Raw genomic sequence first — 19,601 nt, 5'->3', positions numbered from 1 at the left:
AGGGATCCTAGGGAGGTTATCTGCATGAACTGGTTTCTCCAAGGCATATGCTTTTCCCTCCTGACCCCTCACACAGAAAGCATTCATTACAGGTAAAATTTAGTTATGTATGAAAGCCCTACCGGCAAATACACCTGCACCATTAAATTTTACAACTATGTTGGGGAAGAAGCAGCAGACAGGAAACCTGAAGTGCCTACACATCCCAAACTGTACAGGTTGTCATGGCCCTCTGAGGTGGAAGTGAGCCATGATGAGGGCTATGTGAATGACTTACATCATTGGTTTCTGTCTCTACCCTGTTCCTTCTGTTTTAAAGCCTCAAAAGAATATTTTGGAAGAGGAGGGGGAGGAAAAAAAGAAAGCTTGGTATTAATATTGAATGATTTCTTTATCTTGTCAAAATGATCACTTAAGAGCCTACATAAAAATATTTCATGCCAAAGAAAATGATCTGTTTCATCCTCTATGACATTTTCTTTTTTTACTATTATTATTTCTTTTACTTCAAATGTCAGTAAAACCTGAAGTAGAATATTTCAACATGAAAGATCTGAAACTTTTATTTTAATGACTTTTATTTTAATGTTCTCCTCATCCTTCAATGAAATTAGTCAGTGAATTTGACAAAAATTTGGAAGTAGTTTGAGCCAGTCTGGTTACCCTAATGGTGAGGAAAAAAATAGATGAAGAAGAATTCCATGCCTATATAACATTTTTCAGTCCTCATTTCGAGACATCTGTCGTGCCATTAATGTTTGCAAAGCAGCACATCCCCTCTTGCTGGAAGAATCCAATATTGCTGCATTTACCTGTCTAATACACAGATAAACAAGAAGTGTCACTTTGTTTTTGGAAGATACTACCAAAAGCAATGAAAAATGACAACTTATAAATTGCCTTATTAGCCTCTTGTACTGAGCCAGGATGGGATCTCACCACTTGCCAGCAAGCAAGTCATCGTGCCCACCCCATCCCTGATGTCCCCATTTGCCCCTGTGAGAGGTGGGGTTGGGGGCTGCTTGTGCACAAGCTCCTCTGCACGCTTACTAAGGGTTACGGACCTGCACACCTGCCCTAGTCACTGCCAGCCAGTCTGCAGGAGGCATAGCATTTCAGACAGAAGCTGAGTGATAGTTTACAATAGAAAGTACTTTTATTTCTCTTTTATTTCTTTGTTGCTGGAATGGGACAAATACATAGGTGTCAAAGACCAGTTCATGCTGTATTTACTTCTGTTACAAGGGCAATAAGTACTGATAAACCACAAAGTTATTATTTGTACTGATCTAATATCCTGCAAACTACAAGAAATGCTTTTTTTTTTTTTTTTTTTACCCTGTGAGGATGAAATTCTCAGCTTTAAACATATTTTTTAATGTCAGAGGGCTTGAGATTACACCTTAAGATAATTGTATTATGATTGCTATCACATTTATTAACTTTTCTCTTATTTTTTGGATATGATTTAGGAATAAGCTGATTCAAAAACCAACAGTAGAAACCAGATAGACTTAGAAAACCAACACAGACTGGAGGTGCATTACATTAAGAAGTCCTAGAGCTAGACAAGTCCATTTTAATGGCACAAGTAAGCTTGGAATTTCACCTTTCAGGTAACATAAAACAATAACCTTTCACTCCAGTGTTCATGAGATATTGGTTGTTGAAATGCATGTGGGAAAAGCTTGTAAGGAGGTATTATTTGTAGGCCAGTGCAAATGCTTTCAGCATCAATATGCCTTTCCAAACATTGTTTCCAGACTACTGATCAGACAGGGGGAGACAGTGTCCCTGTGTAATTGACCACATAGCTACAGAAAATCTATGGGGGTGATTCTTCTTGAGGATCATGCCTTCTCAGGAGGATCATGCCTTCTCAGCTTACTTCCTCCAGAAACACACAACCACATGTGTACATGTACACACACACACACTCACCCTCTTCTGGGATGGCAACTGTCCACTTCCACCTTTTTTTAGTTGACTGAAGAGACAAGAAATATGTTAATTGACCATCTATACAATCCAGCTATATGATGTGTTTTCCTCATTCCAACCCTTAACTTACCTTTCAGAGAAGGTGTGCTGGTTTTGGCTGGGATAGAATTAATTTTCTTTATAGTAGCTACTATGGGGCTATGTTTTGGATTTGTACTGGCAACAGTGTTGATAACACAGGGAGATTTTCATTACTGCTGAGCAGTGCTTACACACAGTCAAGGCCTTTTCTGCTTATCACCACACCCCACCAGCGAGGAGGCTGAGGGTGCACAAGAAGCTGGGAGTGGACACAGCCGGGACAGCTGACCCCAACTGACCAAAGGGATATCCCATATCATATGGTGTCATGTTCAGCACATAAAGCTGGGGACAGAGCAAGGAGGAAGGGAGGGATGTTTGGAGTGATGGCATTTGTATTCGTAAGTACCCATTATGTGTGATGGAGCCCTGCTTTCCTGGAGATGGCTGAACATCTGTCTGCCAATAGGAAGGGGTGAATGAATTTCTTGTTTTGTTTTGCTTGTGCACACAGCTTTTGCTTTACCTATTAAACCCGTGAGTTTTCTTGCTATTACCCTTCTGATTTTCTCCCCATTCAACCGGAGGGGAGTGAGCGAGCAGCTGGGTGGTGTTTAGTTGCTGTCTGGTGTTAAACTGTGACAGAAGGTAACTACGTTAATTACACACACATTTTATCCCCTGAGACCCAGAGGAGCACAGTTATCTCATGATGTTTTTTGCTATGTCTACAACAAACTAGGGTACCAGAGGAGAGTCAAGAAGATGATTTCTCAGTCCCTGAAAACCTCTATGCAATTTAAGGATGATTTTTCAACTGGCATTCTATGGGGTGCATAATACCCATTTGTCTTTGGAAGGAGTGATTTTTTAAAACAAACATATTAAATTTAGTAATTTTTTTAAGTTAAGAAGAGTTTGTGTATTTCTGACAATAAAATATGTTTTAATCTACAAATTCCTTATTTTGAACTACACATTTCATACATATGCATAATCCATAAAGAACTTGTATAGATACATGATTGTTTTTTCAGGTCTATACAGTAAAGGAATTTTCTTGTGATGTCACTTACCTCTGTAAAAATGGTTTGAGATGTTTAAGCTGCTTCATATCTATTTTCTAGGTTATAGCTATGGTACCAACTGAGGAGGTAGACAACATCATAACCTAATGTACTTGTCTCCATGTTCATAAAAAATGAAAAATTGTTATGATTAGAAAACAAAACAAAACAGTGTAGACATTTCTGAGATCAATTACCTTTTCCATAAAATTAATTCATAAAACACAACAAAAGAAATTAACCAGAAATTCACAATATATTACCTATCAGCATTGTTTATTATTTCATCTATGGTTGATTTACCTCCTATCTGGTGCTGACAATGATATAAGTAAAATGAAAAACAGTTTTTAATCTACTCTTCAAAGAATGAAGGATGAAATTCTTTTAGTAGTCTGTTCCTGCAGATCTTAAATGATGGTGTTTGATTGCACTTGTGGATAGTACACAAAATTCAGTCTCTGATTTTGAAGTAACTTTTCACTTTCTTTTTATCTTGCCTGAAATATATTATTTTTTCAGATTTTTTTTTTTTTTTTGCAAAGCATCTCATTTTAAGATAGCTGCAAGACAGACCTTAGAAAGTTTCAGAGGCAAAAGAAAAGAGCATGAAAGGAGAAAAAAAACCTCAATTTTGTGTTTAGACATAAAGCTATCAGAAATAAACTGATGAGTTAGCTTCTGTTAAGGACTGTTGATTTTGGACACCATTGACTAAATGATGCAGGATTTAGTCAGAAATATATTTAAAAGCTCTTTAAATATAAAGCAGTTCATTGTAGGATGCAGCCTTTGACTGAAACTTTAGGTTCTTTAATAGATTTGTAAAATCTCTGCAAAAGGAATCTATAGTGAATCAGTCTTTGCCTAAAATGCAAGTGAATATTGGAAGCTTGGATCCTTCTAAATTTCCTTTGTGGAGAGCAACCCAACGATGCTAGAGAAGGAAAAAGTAAACTGTGTTATTTCATGTTATGGCTAAATCAAGCTACAATTCAAAGCAAACTAATAACCTACTACTGAGGAAAAGGGGAAAGACTCATTTCCTTTCTCCTTTTTTCTCCATGACTGGAGAAGCCATGCTATCCCTTCCCTTCCCATGTTCCAGGTTTGATGATTATTTGTTTATCTAATTCGGTTTGCTAACATGGCAACCAATACTTTTTTTAGTTTTCTGTCCAACTCAGTATTCTTGCCATTTAGTAATTGAAAGGAATTTTCCATCTGATCATTTGAGTGCTAGGGTCAGCACAAAAGAACTGTCAGAAAACACAGAGAGAGGTAAAGGGGAGACCTCTCCCTTTCAATAGCAGCAAGCTGCTGTACCAGCTGAGCCCAGCTCCACCAGCATGATGCCAGAGGTGGTAAAGCGGCATCCTGTGACTGTGTTCACAGCTGAAGGATGTCACTATGGGGCAGTACCAGGAGAAGGTCCCTGAGCCATCTCTCGTTATGCAGATGGAAACATGTTGTCGATTATTTTCAGTTATTGATTGTTTTCAGCACAGCACATGAGCCCTGGAGCACAGTCACATGAACACAGAGAGGCCCTGTGAAGGTCAGCAGCTTGTAAGAGACCAAGTACAGTGCTCCACTTCAGGTGCCTATTTGGTTACAGCATAGACACCTTTCTTTCCATATCATCCTTAAAGCTGTTCCCTTCTGAGCAGCTAGGTAAGGAAGAAAGGATAAACAGTTTCTTTGCTCTTAAGCTCAATATTTCAGGGATTCTCCTGAGCAACAGAAGACTGGAGGACAACTCTTTAATGCTGGTAATATAGGCAAATAACTTCAAGACAAGAGACTGGAAGGGACCCATCTCAGAAGAACTATAGGCTGGGCAGTCACCCGACATAAGCACTAGTGAGGGTTCAAGTGCTGAGCTGAAACAGGAAGAGAAATGGGCTTTCACACAGGTGTTATGTTTTTCAGGTGACTGTCCCAACCACAGTTTTGGAAGTGTCCATCTTTCTTGTCCATCTTCATCTTTCAAAAACCAAAGGGTACAAATATAATTTCCAGCTCAGTTTTACTCAAGATCTCCAATCTCTTGGGTTTTTGCTGAGATTTTGTAATGCCTCATCTACTGTCATTTATATATATACAGCAATTAGTTTCTTTGTACCTTTCTAAACACATAAGAGTTGCTGTATCTTCACCTTAGAAACAAAATTACTAAGATTTATGTAACAAGATAATAAAGCATAACAAAGGACCTGAAGCTATCTGTCTGAGGGGTAATTTAAACTCCACTTAGTCTTCAATAAAAACAAAATAGCATATCATAACCATTTACTGCATGTACTTTGACACAATTAGCAGTCTAAGTGCTCTGAAGAGCTTCTGGAATGTGTTAACATGGAGGCTGAGTTTAATTTTACAGAGGAACAGTGATCTCCCAATATTTTGGGGGCCACGGCAAGAGAGTTAGTGTTACTTTTATGTGCATTTATAAAAGTATCATTTTGGTTATTAATAAGAGCTAAAATTATACAGCTAGCTGTTACTTCTTTTTTTTAAGTTAAATATGTTGAAATACATACAGCAACCTTTTAGCTGAGGTATGTATATATTTAAGTATATATAAATATATTTACCCAATTAAAATGTGTTCGTGTCAATTATGGAGGACAAAATTTGCACTATGTAAAAATCAGTTCATGATAATGGGTTTACAGCAAGCAGAATATATTCAGACTTTATAAGCTTACTTACACTTTTGGGTGTTCAGTCTAGATGTCTTTAATACTTTTTCCTTTAGCAGAAAATATTAAATGGTTCAGCTTTATAGCACCAGAACAGGTTAGAAAACTGTAAGGGATTCATTCCTTCTTTCTGAGATTAGAACATAAACGCCTTGTCTAAACACGTATGAGTAATATCAGAGAAAAAGGTAAATATGAAACTACAATGACAAGGAAGACAAACAGAAGCTAAATACCTTCTTACATATTGACTCAGTTCTTTGTAACCAAGCCCTAGCTGATGAATGATCTTAAATCACTATTATTAAAAAAAGAAAGTCTCATTTATAAAATACTCAATTTTAAAGAAAAAGAAAAGTCTTAGGCATCTCTAGAAACATCAGCAATAACATAGTTTAGTTTATGTTGCTGTTACTTTAAAAGAAGAAAGCTCGTTGCTTCTATTCAAGGACAGAAGATGATGTAATGAGGTATAAACACATGTGTGTATAAAATGTGATGGACTAATTACAATAGCTACTAATCTGTTTATATTGGACCAAACTCTTTGCTCAAAGCAGTAGGTACAGCCCTGATGGCTTCAATAGAATTGTGAATGTTCTACGCGTGGAGTTGGACAGATATCTTCAAGAACAGGAATAATCTTCTAAGGGATGATCACGTCAAGAGTAGGTGATGGGGGATGCAAATATACATGTCGGTTGCATTATTTTTCCAGGTGGTTCCAAAAGTGGGGTTCTTTCTTGGGGTCACAGCTTTTTTCACCTTTACAGAGATAAAGATTGTAGTAATCAGCACATGTTGGCTTAGAATTTCTTTTCAATAGCTCTTTTACAAATGTATACAGAAAAAAGTTATAGTAAAATCATGTATAAACATTAAAAGCAGTTAACTGCTGTCCTGGTTTCTTTGTCATTCTGACTTTTTGAATTTTGTTTAAAAAAGTACTGTTCTGATAAAAAATAATATAGCTAGGTACAGATCCAAATTTGTTTTTTCCAAAATAATCAATCCATTTATTTTCTTAATCAAGTAGTAATACAGCCAGCTTTATTGTGTAAAAAGAATTAAATCTGTGATGGCCAAAAGACAGATGCTGTGCCAGCCTGGGATGAGGAAGAGGAGAACTCCTTTCTGCATGAGTTTGGGAGAAGCAACCCACTGGCTTCCAGGAGTCACAGAAAAGTCCTGGGGATTTGGGGAAAAGCTGCATGGGTGAGTGAGACTGAGGGAATATGATTCTTTTGGGCACTCTGCCTGAAGGAAGTGAGTAGCAGTGAAGCTTGGTGTCTTGCTTTCCCTTCTTTTCCATTCCCAGAGGCCCAGGAGCTGAACAACCTTGCTTTTCTGATGCAGCTCATTCCTTGTCCTGATCCAGTGTTGGGGGAGGTTTCAATATGATCCCAAGAGTGAGATTGAGACACAAATGAGGTCAAAGGCCGTACACCCAAAACAGTTTTTATTATTAAAAGTGAAGAGGGGTAGCGATAGGACAGAATGGAAGGAAAAGACAGAAATCAAGCAAGCATGTGGAATAAAGTCACAAGAATAGTCACCACCATGGATCCAGCGGCGTCCCATTGGTCCTCAGTCTTCAATTCTTTGGTGGTGGGTGCACACGGAGCAAAGTTTTCTGTTGCCTTTAAGTTCATAGTTTCAGCTGATTAACATATCTGCCCACCTTTAGTTTTTCCTCTGTTCCCATAGGTTTTTGCTGACTTCATGCTTCTTGAGCAATCATCCTGCTTCTGGGGCAGAAATGCTCCCCTCTTATCAGTTCATTAGCAATGCTTGCATGGTGTCTGGCGTACACAATAGAGCCACAAATGGCTACAAGTTGGAGCCACTGATAAACATTTGGTTTTGCTCAGTCCATGTCTCCCCCTTTGAGGCTTAGCTGAGTCTGACAATGCAACTGCAAGGGAGTGGGGGGTGCATCCTTCAATACACTCCTGCTTCCTTGGGTGACATTCTTGTAATCCAAAGGCCACAGCAGCTTGTCCTCGAGGTTTGCACAGACACAAGCAAGGTTTGAGACAGTCATTTGTCATTTCAGTCTCTCACAGTTCTATTACTTCATACTGAAGTAAACGATGCTCCCCTTTCCCCCTACTCACATTTTCCTTATTAATCCTATTTTATCCTTGTTTCTGGCTACTGGGAAAGACAAGGATGATGAGGAACAGGCCAGGTCCTGGTTCTTAAGCAGCAAGAAGAGGACTAGGGTGGAAAGAGAAGAACTTCACTGCAGGGACTGAACAGCTGCTGAAGAGAAACTCCTGCAGCCTCTTTAGCAGGAACAGAAGGTTATGTAGGAAATTAGTAGGAGTTGGACTAGTCTATCACCACCTCCTCTGGCATAGGCAAAGGTTTTTCTCTCCTGTGTTTTCACCAAACTCTGCCAAATATCTGTTCTCAGCAGTGGTGAAAAAATAAGGAGCATAAGTTCTATTTTTGTTGTTTCTTTGGACAAAAGAAAATGGTTCAGCTTTTTAATGAGTTTAGGCTTCTACATTTGAAAAATTAATTTCTTATGTTGGCTTATCTAGTATTTCCATTGTTTGAAATTTTAAGAAACAAAAGAAAATTATTTCTACAAAAGAGAAAAAAATCATTATGCATCTTCTGTTTATAACTTCTTCCCACTTACGAAATTTAGAAGATTTAGTAGATTTAATCTGTTTAAAAAAAATAACAATTTTCAACACTTCACAGAATGGAAATGATATTAAAATGTGTGATAAAATGTACAATAATTTGCTCAAGGCCACAAAAAGATCTCTGTCAGCAGTGGATAGTCTTGAAAATATTAATGAAAGCAAAGTGTTAAACACTTGAGAATGTCTGTGGTCTCAATGTGTGCAGATATTTGCAGAAAAAAAAAAAACCTTCCCAACATGGTCATAAAATACGTTGCAATTATACAACCATTAACATAAATCAATAGTACATCAATGGTTTTCAGACAACCAGAAAAAAGAAAATTTCAGTTTCCATGTATTAGTAAGACTAGACATCAAACCGATGTCCAATCAGAAGCTACTCCAGGTTAATTAGAGAAGAAGCTCTGAAATATCACAGAGGTAATACAAATTTACAGGTAATTTTTTTAAAATTTTAGAAGATGTAAACATGGTTAATAATGACTTTTCTACTACACAGCAGATACTTGTGTAAACAGTATTCTTTTATAACAAATTGCATATTTAAAAGAGCTCCATTTTCTGTTGTCTCTGTGAGGTAATATATCAAGTTCAGACACATCAATAAAACTGACTAGTATCCAAGAAAAAAACCTGAAACAGCTGCTGGATTTCAGCTCTTGCCAGTGACTCATAAATAACAATACAGACACAAATCTGCCATCAGTAAAATGACTGCATTATCTTCTGAATAGTCTTCATATCAGCAAATCAATTACTAGTATAAATTCTCCTTATTTCATCATTTTTAGAAACTACAGAGGTAAAAACAAATTTAAAAATTGTCATGCAATGAAATGTTTGTACTTCTAATGTCATGTAGATTGTGTCTTTCCAAATATATTTTTAATATTTACTATTATAGTAATGTGTGAGTATTCTTTTAATGGGGAGGTATTTGCTACAGCTCTGTGACAGAGTAGGTGCTAGATTTCTCCTGATGGTCTCTATCAGTCAATGTAGTGATCAAGCCCTGAGTATGATGTCCTTCCTCCCTGGGGTTCTCACCCAGCACAATTTCCTCCTCAGTCAGTGTAGGAGTCAGGACACCCCCTTCAAAAAGGAGAGAAAAATGCAGTCAGAAACAGTAAAGCAGTATTATTACATTAGTATTTCTTGTGCAGCACTGTCTCCTGAGGAACTTTGAAAGAAATCTTCATTAATTTAATGGAGAGGAGTAATGAATTTTAATAACTTTGGAGTAATGGTAGACAAATCCTCTCCCCTAGATATTCTAAGGTAGAGTCAAAATTTGAGTTTAATATGAGAGGATCTCTTCAGGCAGTACTCCAGGCATCACTTTGTACCTGAGAAACAAAACCAGACCTGTATGTCAGACCATGTGAAAAGGGCTTTGAAAAAACCTGAGCCCTGAGAAGGTAAGGCTACAAAGTAACTGTTAGTAAAGAAATTGTCAGAAGTGCTTTCCACAGTCACATTTCCCTTCTTCTCATGGCACACTAATTCTTTGTACATGCTTCACAGAGAAGGAAGAACAAATACTGCTCCTGGGAGATGCAGAGTTGCATAAGGTTTAAGAACTACACCAGTTTTAGCATTGAGATCGTATGTATCTGAGGACCTAATTCTTCTTACAGATAAGTTGAACCATCATCTGGCATTGCCATAACTGGGCTTCTCAGATTTTTTTGTTGTGAAAGAAAAGCTGAGAATCTTGAAAAACTTGAAAAAAGATTAAAGAAGAAATTTCAATATAGGAAAAAGAACAAAAGAAAAAAAGAAGCAGTTGAGACAGACTTTAAATTGGGAAGTGGCAAGTAATGGTGAATAGGCAAGGAATCATTTGAATACATAAAGCATTTAATCATAAGATTAGTGACTGGAAACTAAGGCAAAAAGGAAAAATCAGTGCCAAGCTTGCCGAGATGGTGATGAGAGTGATGGCAAAGCAGACAGGAAAGGAGTTATGGTAACAGTAACAAGATAACGCTTTCCATTCTTCATAAATGGTAATTCCTCCTATTGCCTTCATCTCATTTCTTACAAAGTTTGGAGATTCTTACAATAAAAACAAAGTTTGCCTTTGAAGGTGAGGAAATACACAAGGGAAGTGTGATGAAATACAAAATCAGGCAATCATATGCCACTTCTTTTTGTCTCAAAAGGCAAATCGGTACTTGGCTGACTTGTATTCACGACTGTCTGGTCAAATGAATCTATTAGACTTAGTTGCACCTGTATTTACTTTGTGATGATTGTAGTATACTCAAATATAATCACAAATATTATAATTGTTATTGCAATGACTCTCGATTGTTTATGGGAAAAGCCAACAGGCCAACTGAAGGTAGAGTTCTGATTACTTTTCTATATAAGAGCTGCATTTGAGGAGGAGGGATTGTGGCAGGTGCATCCGCCCAGTGAAAGCACAGCTTCTTGGCTGCTGAAGCATGGCAGCTTCTGGCTGTCTTTGTTTTCAGGGTCTCACGGTAGTTGAGACCTTTGACCAATGGGAGCCGCTATTGACTACAGGTCAGATTCGGCCTGGGTATAAATGGAGTCCCCTGGGGGAGCCATTTTGAGCTGGTCCCCCTGGAGCTGTACGCTGCGGTCGAGGACTCTCCCCTTGGGTTCGGGACACCGTCCAAGGAAACTCCTCGAGGTGCCTGGGGCTGGGACGCTGCCCTGAGCAGGTTCTCGAGGTTGAGACCCCTCACTTATCAGGTGAGTGTAGAGCATTTCGGGTTCCCGTTAAACCCCAGGAAGTGAAGTTTGCGTTTGGGGTTACTGTTAAATCCCTGGGGAGTGGGGCTTTGTAAAGTGTTTTGTGTTGTTGTTAAACCCCAGAAAGTTATTCTGTTCTCCTCTTGCGGACATCCGAATCTGTAACTTACGGAGACCTGGTTGGTTGTTTTATTAAAAAATAAATGTATTTATTCTTTTAAAATTGGTGGTGGGTTGCTCATTTGGAAGCCTCCGTAACAGGGATCCAGGACTTCCTATTGTTATTCTTGTCACAAATAATAGATAATGTCACAAAAACACAGCTGTAATGTTCGAGTGACTGTGGTCTTGAATTAAATATGAGATTTGACTCCAGGTTTGTAAGGGCTATACCTGCTATAGCTGTCTTGGAAAATGGATGCAGTATAGAAGTCTTCCCTTACAAGCTCTTGTAAAAACAAATACATTGGACGTCCTCTCACACTTTGTAGAACAATCATCATCTGAAAGGTACAGTCAGTTTACTCCATTTGGCTTTTACAACTCTGTTGTCTCCCAAATAGATACTGCTTGATAAATTACATCCTTGACCTTTCCATGACAAAGCACCCTCCTATGTCATAGGAATATTAAAAGCAAAGCAGATGCTACAATTGGTATAGGGGAATACATAACTGGGTATTTATGCTGGGTCTTATTGAAGTATTTCACATGTATTTTCAAAGCTAGTCCTGTTTCTTCTACCTGTGTAGATTTAGAGAGTGGCATGAGCACCTCTATGTGTAAAACTTTATATGTGCATATCTATTTGAATAAGTCATTGTGTAAATAACTGATCTTTTAAATTATAAATATCAGGTCTAGTTTTAAAGTTATTGGATTGCATTTTTTACTGGTTTTGTTCTGTACTTGCTGGCATTACTACACAACATTACTAAGCAGGTTTTTTTCAAAGTATTTAACACTGTTCCCTATTATTCATACACTCATTGAGTTGAATGGGATCCAGGACACTGTATTGTTTACATGTTTTCAGGATCCTTAAGTTATGATTGCTGTCTAAAGGAAAAGAAGAACCTCCTCTCAAACAAGTATTTTAAAAGCTGGGGGTTTTTTCTTTTTCTTATTTTAGTGAGGCCCAAAGAAACTCTATGCAAGAGCATTCAAAGAGCATTTTTTAGCTCTCAAAAGCAGTCATTCTGCTTATAAGTTAGCATCTTTGAGATTCTTAGCCATTTGAGCTTAGTACATTGGTGTCATTTTCTGGGATTTTTTTTTATTTTGGGGTGTCTCAACTTTTGCACTGGTTTCAGTTTGCATAGGGTTGTGGTATTATGGGGGAGAAGGGAGAATGAATCTGATTACAAACCCCAGATATTTAAAATGCAGTATTTCCCTACTTAAGTATGAGTAATTTTAGGAATTTTTTTTTGATGAGTCAAGTAACTTGAAAACAGAAACAAAACAAACCAATGAACAATATATGATGATTTATGAACAATATATGATGATTTAGACTGTCAATTTCTTACCTTCACTTGTCAACAAATAAATTAACAGCCATGTACAGACGAGTTACCACTGAGTATGCAGTCAACCTCTCACAGTTCTCTCAGAAGGAAAATCAAGGCTTGACATTTTTCTTTCACTGAATGACATATTTCAGCAGGATATCTTTTCAATATTGCATGTGAGAACAAATCAAAATTAAAGACTTCTTGTATGTACAAATCTGCAGGAACTTTCCACATAAATATCAAATTCTAAGCAGAAAAATTGATTAATAACTTTTTGTGTATACTGTAGTTTGATTTTATATACATTTAAAGTCCTTTCTCCTCATTTTGTACTATTAAACAAAAGCTATTCTTTCATATGCAATGTCTACCTCTCTTAGAATTTTCATTGCCCTCATTATTATTCATAACTATTGTATATCTGAAAAGTGCAAAGCTCATCTGTGGTGCAGCAGTAAAAACTAATTAGCTATGTACTAATGCAAAGAAATAATTGAGAATATTTACAGGGAGTTTAAAATAATTACATAAAAAGCATCTTTAACAACACACCTGAGTGCAGAAAATGAGAAAAAAATGTTAAAAATAAAGAGATAGAGAATATAGGTCTAGAAATCTCTTACACAACAGTAAAATGCAATGCAAATCAACTACTATCTTGACAAGTGGATTGTATGTGAGCATGAAACCCCACCAGAATTCAAATATGTTCATCTTTATCCTCAGGCTACTTATTTCTATTATCCTTCCTTTCATTTGCTTTCCTTTTGGACTCATCTTTCAATTTCAAGTGCTCATTCTTCTCTCACAACATTTCTTTTCTCTTTTTATATAAGTAGGCTTATGAATGTTATCAATAATATATTGTATAGCTTTATTCTACCATGGAAAATTTAACAAGACTAACTCATTATTTCACAAATAAAGGCTTGCCAAACTGAAAAGATACACATCAGTAGAGCAGAAGATCAAAACACATGGTCAGAATAGAAATCCCTTTGAGAAAGGAAGTATTAAAAAATATATTGCAGAAAGTATAAAGGTTATGATAATCAGCAGAAACATAAGATGGTGGTGATTCAACAAAGATACATAGATAAAACCAAACAGAAACCTAAAGCCATAACAGCAAAACACAAGGAAAAAATTAGAAAGTAAAACAAATTCATATAATAATCTTTTTGCTTCTGACTAATATAAACTAGATTTATTTAAATGAAATAACAAAAGAAAAAACTTTTCCAGTTCTCCAAAAATAAGACAAAAATTAAATCTTTTTTTTTTTTGAAACTACAGATTCAAGAACAAATCCATATTGTATCAGGAAGTACTGACTGACCTCACATACACGATGTCACCTCAGTCAGGCAAGTGTTAAAGTCAGATGACCACCACCAGTCTAACAGTTAATACCTCAGTATTTCTAAACAAATTCAGTCATTTAGGAAACTCTATTTGGAAACAGACTGAAATATATTTGAAAATATATTTAAGTGGGATTCTTATATGGTATTGCAAACTTCTGAGGTTATTTAAAGTAGTTCATATTTTAATCTTCAGTTTATTTTATGTTATCTGACTTCATTTGGGTTTACCATGGATTACAGCTAGATACAATTTCTCTTTACTTATAGTAATTTTTAAAGCTTTATTTTCTACATGTATGTTTCATTATAAGGTAATATATAATAAGGGACTTCAGTATCTCTTAAGGCTAAAGAAGGTTACCTACCCATCAAAGACCAGTGGAAAACAGAAGTGCTAGAGTGCTATTTTCCTGTAGAACTTCAACTATTTTCCTCAGAAATAAAGTTTTAGTCTGTCAAGCTCTTTGACAGCAAGCAAAAGGGCTATTTCTGTGTGTTTTACACGTTGTACAACTGTTAGGGAATTGCTATACTATCCACTGCTGCCAAAAAAGAACATAACCAGGTCACTACTTGTTTCATGTGCTTGTAATAGTGTTGGTATTAAGCATTATACAATTTATTTTGGATGTATTGAAACAAAAGGTGTAAATAATTGCATCAAATCCTGTGATTACTGATCTTTGAGATAATAGTGACCAACATACTAAAGCTGCTTATATGGTCTGGTGAAAAATTAGAGAATACTTTTTTTCTAGGGGAGCACTTTAAGTGAAAGAATAAAAAAGTTTTTCTGGAATAAAGCACCTTAAGAATAAATTTTACCATTAAGCTTTAGATGTAATTTAATCTTTGGAAAACAGTTTTAAAATGCACACTGACCAGTAATGCATTGAGAAAGATAGCTGTAGATATTGCTAGGTAGGAGTAGATGAAGGCCAGGTAGGCCACGTGGACCCTGACTGAGCAAGCTGCTTATTAAGAAAAGACCCATCCCACAAAAACATCCTACATGTTATATATCATAAATGGTTTTGCCCTTTTGTTTTTGTACAATACCCTTGGCTTCCTTTGTTTGTGTTATTAGACTTTGCTAGCTCATTAGAAGAAGTCTTAGGCAGAAGGTTAACAGTCATGGAAGAAGCAGAGTCAAACACCAACTTTTAGAAGTGATTGTCTGCAGCTGCATCCCCACTGAGATTTCACCAGACAAAGATGTGCTGTCCACAGGTGGATGTGAATGCTCTGAAGAAAACCTGGTTTAAGGACTTTGGAGTGGAAGACTAATGTCCAGAACCTGTTTTCCTCTTTTTTTTCAGTAAGTTACAAAATTTCTTTTAGAACTCCAAACTGTGTGAATGTGAAAGTGGTGGGTATTTCTCTAGAAGAGGTGAAATTATTTGAGCTGTCAAAAAGAAAATAAATACTCAGTCTTCTTCTGACTTCGTTTCAATCTAATGTAGAAAAATTGTGCTACATGTGAATGGTAGTCATATAATTAGCTGTGCTGGGTGCTCAGAAATTAGGTGAAGGAGGGGATGCAAGATTTTATAAAGCAGAATGGAGGAAAATGCTGATTAACAGGAAGAACAGGTGATTGAGAATGATAAAGACTATGAACAGAAGATCATTAGATGGTCGGTCATGGTTACCACTTTTACATTTTATTTTCAAAATAATTATGTTAATATATTTTGTATTTGGCATTGCTTGCGGGTAGAGATTATGTGAAGTGCCAAAGGAACATAAAGGACCAGTACGGATTTTGTCTGTACGCCACAGGATGTTGAGAGCATATATTTTTAATGGATAGAGTCTGCTTATCATCACACAACTTCACATCACATGCATTACTGTCTCTTAATATTTCTTTCAGTATCTTGTGCTTAACTACCTTTTTGATAGAATTATACCAAGTCTTCTGAAAATTCATGTTGGAAGGAAATGTTATGACTGGTCTCAATAAACTCCTACCCAGCTGAGAAATTCATATTTTGCAGAAAGTTCTGTGATGCTAAAAAAGGAACAGTCTCATAGTATTGTCTTTTGTTTAGTCATGAAATAAAGAAGAGATTTTCTGCTCTCTTCAGTAGCTTATTTCCATGAAATTTATAGGAATGATATTCTCTGTTGAATCTGTGTGATGTAGATTAGTGGTAACTTCAGAAATTAAAAAGGAATGAAAGACAGAAGCATTTATATGTATATACATAAAATTTATGACATGCACCACACTTCCATAGAGAAATAGCCTAAGATGTCTTTCAACTAAAAAATAAGGATCAAGACATACCTTTTTTTTCCCTGCAGAAGTTAAGTTGTACTTACAGCAAATTGAAATCTGAATTTCCTGCACTTCCTAGACTTGCTTTTGTTTAAAATTTAAGTATCTAGTACTTTACATTGAGAGATCTATAGCACTTTGTTTCAGAACTGGTGAAATAGTTTGCTTCAGAACTTTTAACCCAAATAACATGAATATGAATTTGTGAATACAGACATTTCACTGTATTTAAATTGTTCTGCCATGGCTCAAATCACCCATAAATGGTGTTTCCCTCCGGTGGCATATTGGTCCATGCTGTACTTCAGTAAGCTGATTACCTTTTTTTTTTCCTTCCAATTATATTCTCCAGCTGGACTGATTCCAGCCGCATCTGTAATTTACTTCATGGTTAGATCGGAAAAGAGATTATATGGCATATTTTGGTGTTAGTCAGTGGGATTATGATATATGCCATTGTAACTGCTGTAAAAAACCTGATTCTTCATCTAGATGAGAAAAAATATCATTAAACATCACAGCTCTCTCAGCTGAAGTTATTGTGTATGGTTGCTTTGTGTATTTTTATTGTTTTTTGTTGACAAGGGAACAATAGCAAAGAATAATTTTAATATAGCCAGTGCAATTTTCTCAAGGAAGAGAAAAAGCAGGTTTCATTTAAGGAACAGTGCTCCTACTGGCAAAAAAGAAAACAAGCAGACAATTAACATAAAGTATATATCCACACTCTATCCTCTCTCTAAGTATGCATTGTAATATATTGAAACAGAAAGTCCACTTAGTTTTATTTTAATGAACAGAAAAGTCTTATACTTTATCAGACTACTAATTCCCATAGTCCAATATCTTCCTGCAGTGTTTGAACAGAAACAGGTGATTGAGAAGATGACTACTGAAACGGCTTACAGGATATTTTAGGGGAATTGATCCCATAATTCCGGTCTATTGATGACTGAGTTCAATATATCCTTTATTTTAGTATAACTCTTCACCTTCTCTTGGTTTCAGGAATCTTCTTGCCACAAGTCATCAAGTACACTGAATTCTACAACCTGATATCCAAATAGATGTATTTTCTGGTATCAGATTTACAACTGTTGATTTTCTTCCTATTATCGTTTAGGAAAAAAAAAAAAAAAAAGTATATTAAAGAACAGAAAGATTTCATAAAACTTTTTTTTATTTTTTAAAGACCAATTATTAGTAAAATGTAGGAAAGTATTTTGTCTCTCAGTATGGAAATCAGCATCCATTTTAATGTGGCATTTGACAAATAACTAGGATATGTAATTATATGCATTAAAAGCAGAATGTAGCTGTGAAAAGTGAGATAAAGGTTATTTCTCAAAAACATAAGGAAGGTTTAGTTACAGGCAATATATAATCTTACTTGGTAATTCAAGTCAGATGTTGTTTGCGTTGTATTTGGGGGGTGGGGTGATGTCCACCTAAACTGACATATCAGAAATTTTTTTTTTCCTAATTAAAAACATAATTAAAAAAAAAAAGACAACCACCCAAACCATTAAAATATTCTGCTTTCTGCAAAAGAATTTGGTCAAGAAAAACATTTTTGTGAGGGTAGCATAAATTTCTAATTTTTTTTTTTTGAAGATCGTATCATAGCACAAAATGTTCTTGATTTCCTGTTAAATCATTGTTCTAGTCTACTACCAATTGGGCTAGTACTTACCACTTTCCAGATCCAGATGATGTCTACATGAGAACTATAGGTATTTAATAAAGAATAGGTCAGAAGGCAATCTGTCTTGGATTCAGATCTCCATTCACTTATTTTAAAATCTTCTCATGATTAGTTTTCCTAATGAACCAAAAAAAAAAAAGTTTTGTACTATTGCAGTCCTTCATGAAACCTTTTTTTTGAACAATATAGTACAATGCTTACAATTTTAGACCTGTTTACACATGCAAAATCTTGAGGAAATGAGCTCTGTTCCATTCCAAAAAACACTTATGAAAATGCTGTATGTAATATCTCAAAATAATGGATTAAAAACTTAAGTTTTCATAGCATATTTTGATTTCATTCCATGCCTCACACCTCACCAGGGCCAGATTGTGAGTAGATTTGCTTAGATACAATGGGTTGAAAGGTGCTATTAAGCAGGTGCTATTAAGCTTTTTATTATCTTATATTGTCTGTCTTTTCTGTGGATGTTATCCCCTTGCTCATTTGGTTTGTAATCTTAGTAATAGCTTGCTACTACTTATGCTACTGCTTCAGTAATTGTTTAATGTTCTTTCTTATTGTTGTGAATTAGCTAGGATTAATTCACGTGATAATTTAAACCAGACAGGTCTATGCCTATTAGTTTTCCTGAAAAATCCCTAATGGTGTGGGTTTTTTTATTTTTCACTTTTTTTTTGTGAGTCAGTTCAGTCAAAACAAAACTTATTGCCACTAATGAAGATGTACTTGAATTTGCAGTCTGATTGCATGATGTGTCATGCTCTTAATGATAGAGGAGTGTAAACTGTGTAACAGTAGGTAGATTTATCAGGCAAAAGGATGCGATAAAGTGCAGTTACCACTCCACAACAATTTTGAGTCCCAGGTGCTGTGTGGCAAAGCCAAAAGGTTAAGACATGCTCCATAGGATCATCCATAGTCCAAGGCTGCCTTACATCTAAAGAGCAGTTCCTGCTGCTTTTACTTGCCTTGTTCTTGTGAGATCAACTTCGTGCCTGATGGCACAGGTGAAGTGACTCAACTGCCTGCATCCCCTTCCCATGTGAGCACCAGGGAGGGAGGGAGGGAAGGAAGGAAGGAGAGAGCAGGATCCCTCTGGTGAGCTAGGAGAGGTTAGTTTTGTGTATGACTTCACTAGTTAAATTAGAAAAGTGTCTCTTGTCTCAGTGATTTGCTGTCACTTCATCACTCATTGCTGCTTTCTCCCCCTAGCAGGGAGAGATCACACACACTGAGCCTACATTTGAGGCTGTACCTTCTTTTCCCTTCAGTGGAGTATGTTAGATTTAATAGACAGTTCTCTTTTCAAGACTTTCAAACAATCAGGCAGATTTAATATTTCCCCTGGAAGTTTACTGTATTATATCCTTATTTTTCTTAACTGAAGCAACATTTTAATTTTTCACTTACTAGATGTGCAAATATTTCTTTACAAGATACCATCACTTGTGTTTGCCTGGCTAACTCACAACTCATTGTCCCAAAACTCCATTTTCCCCACTGGACTCTATTTTCTTCTAATCTGCATGTTAATGTACATG

Source organism: Strix aluco, chromosome 2 (assembly GCF_031877795.1).
Source record: "Strix aluco isolate bStrAlu1 chromosome 2, bStrAlu1.hap1, whole genome shotgun sequence".
NCBI lineage: Eukaryota > Metazoa > Chordata > Aves > Strigiformes > Strigidae > Strix > Strix aluco.
This window is presented reverse-complemented; position numbering follows the sequence as displayed.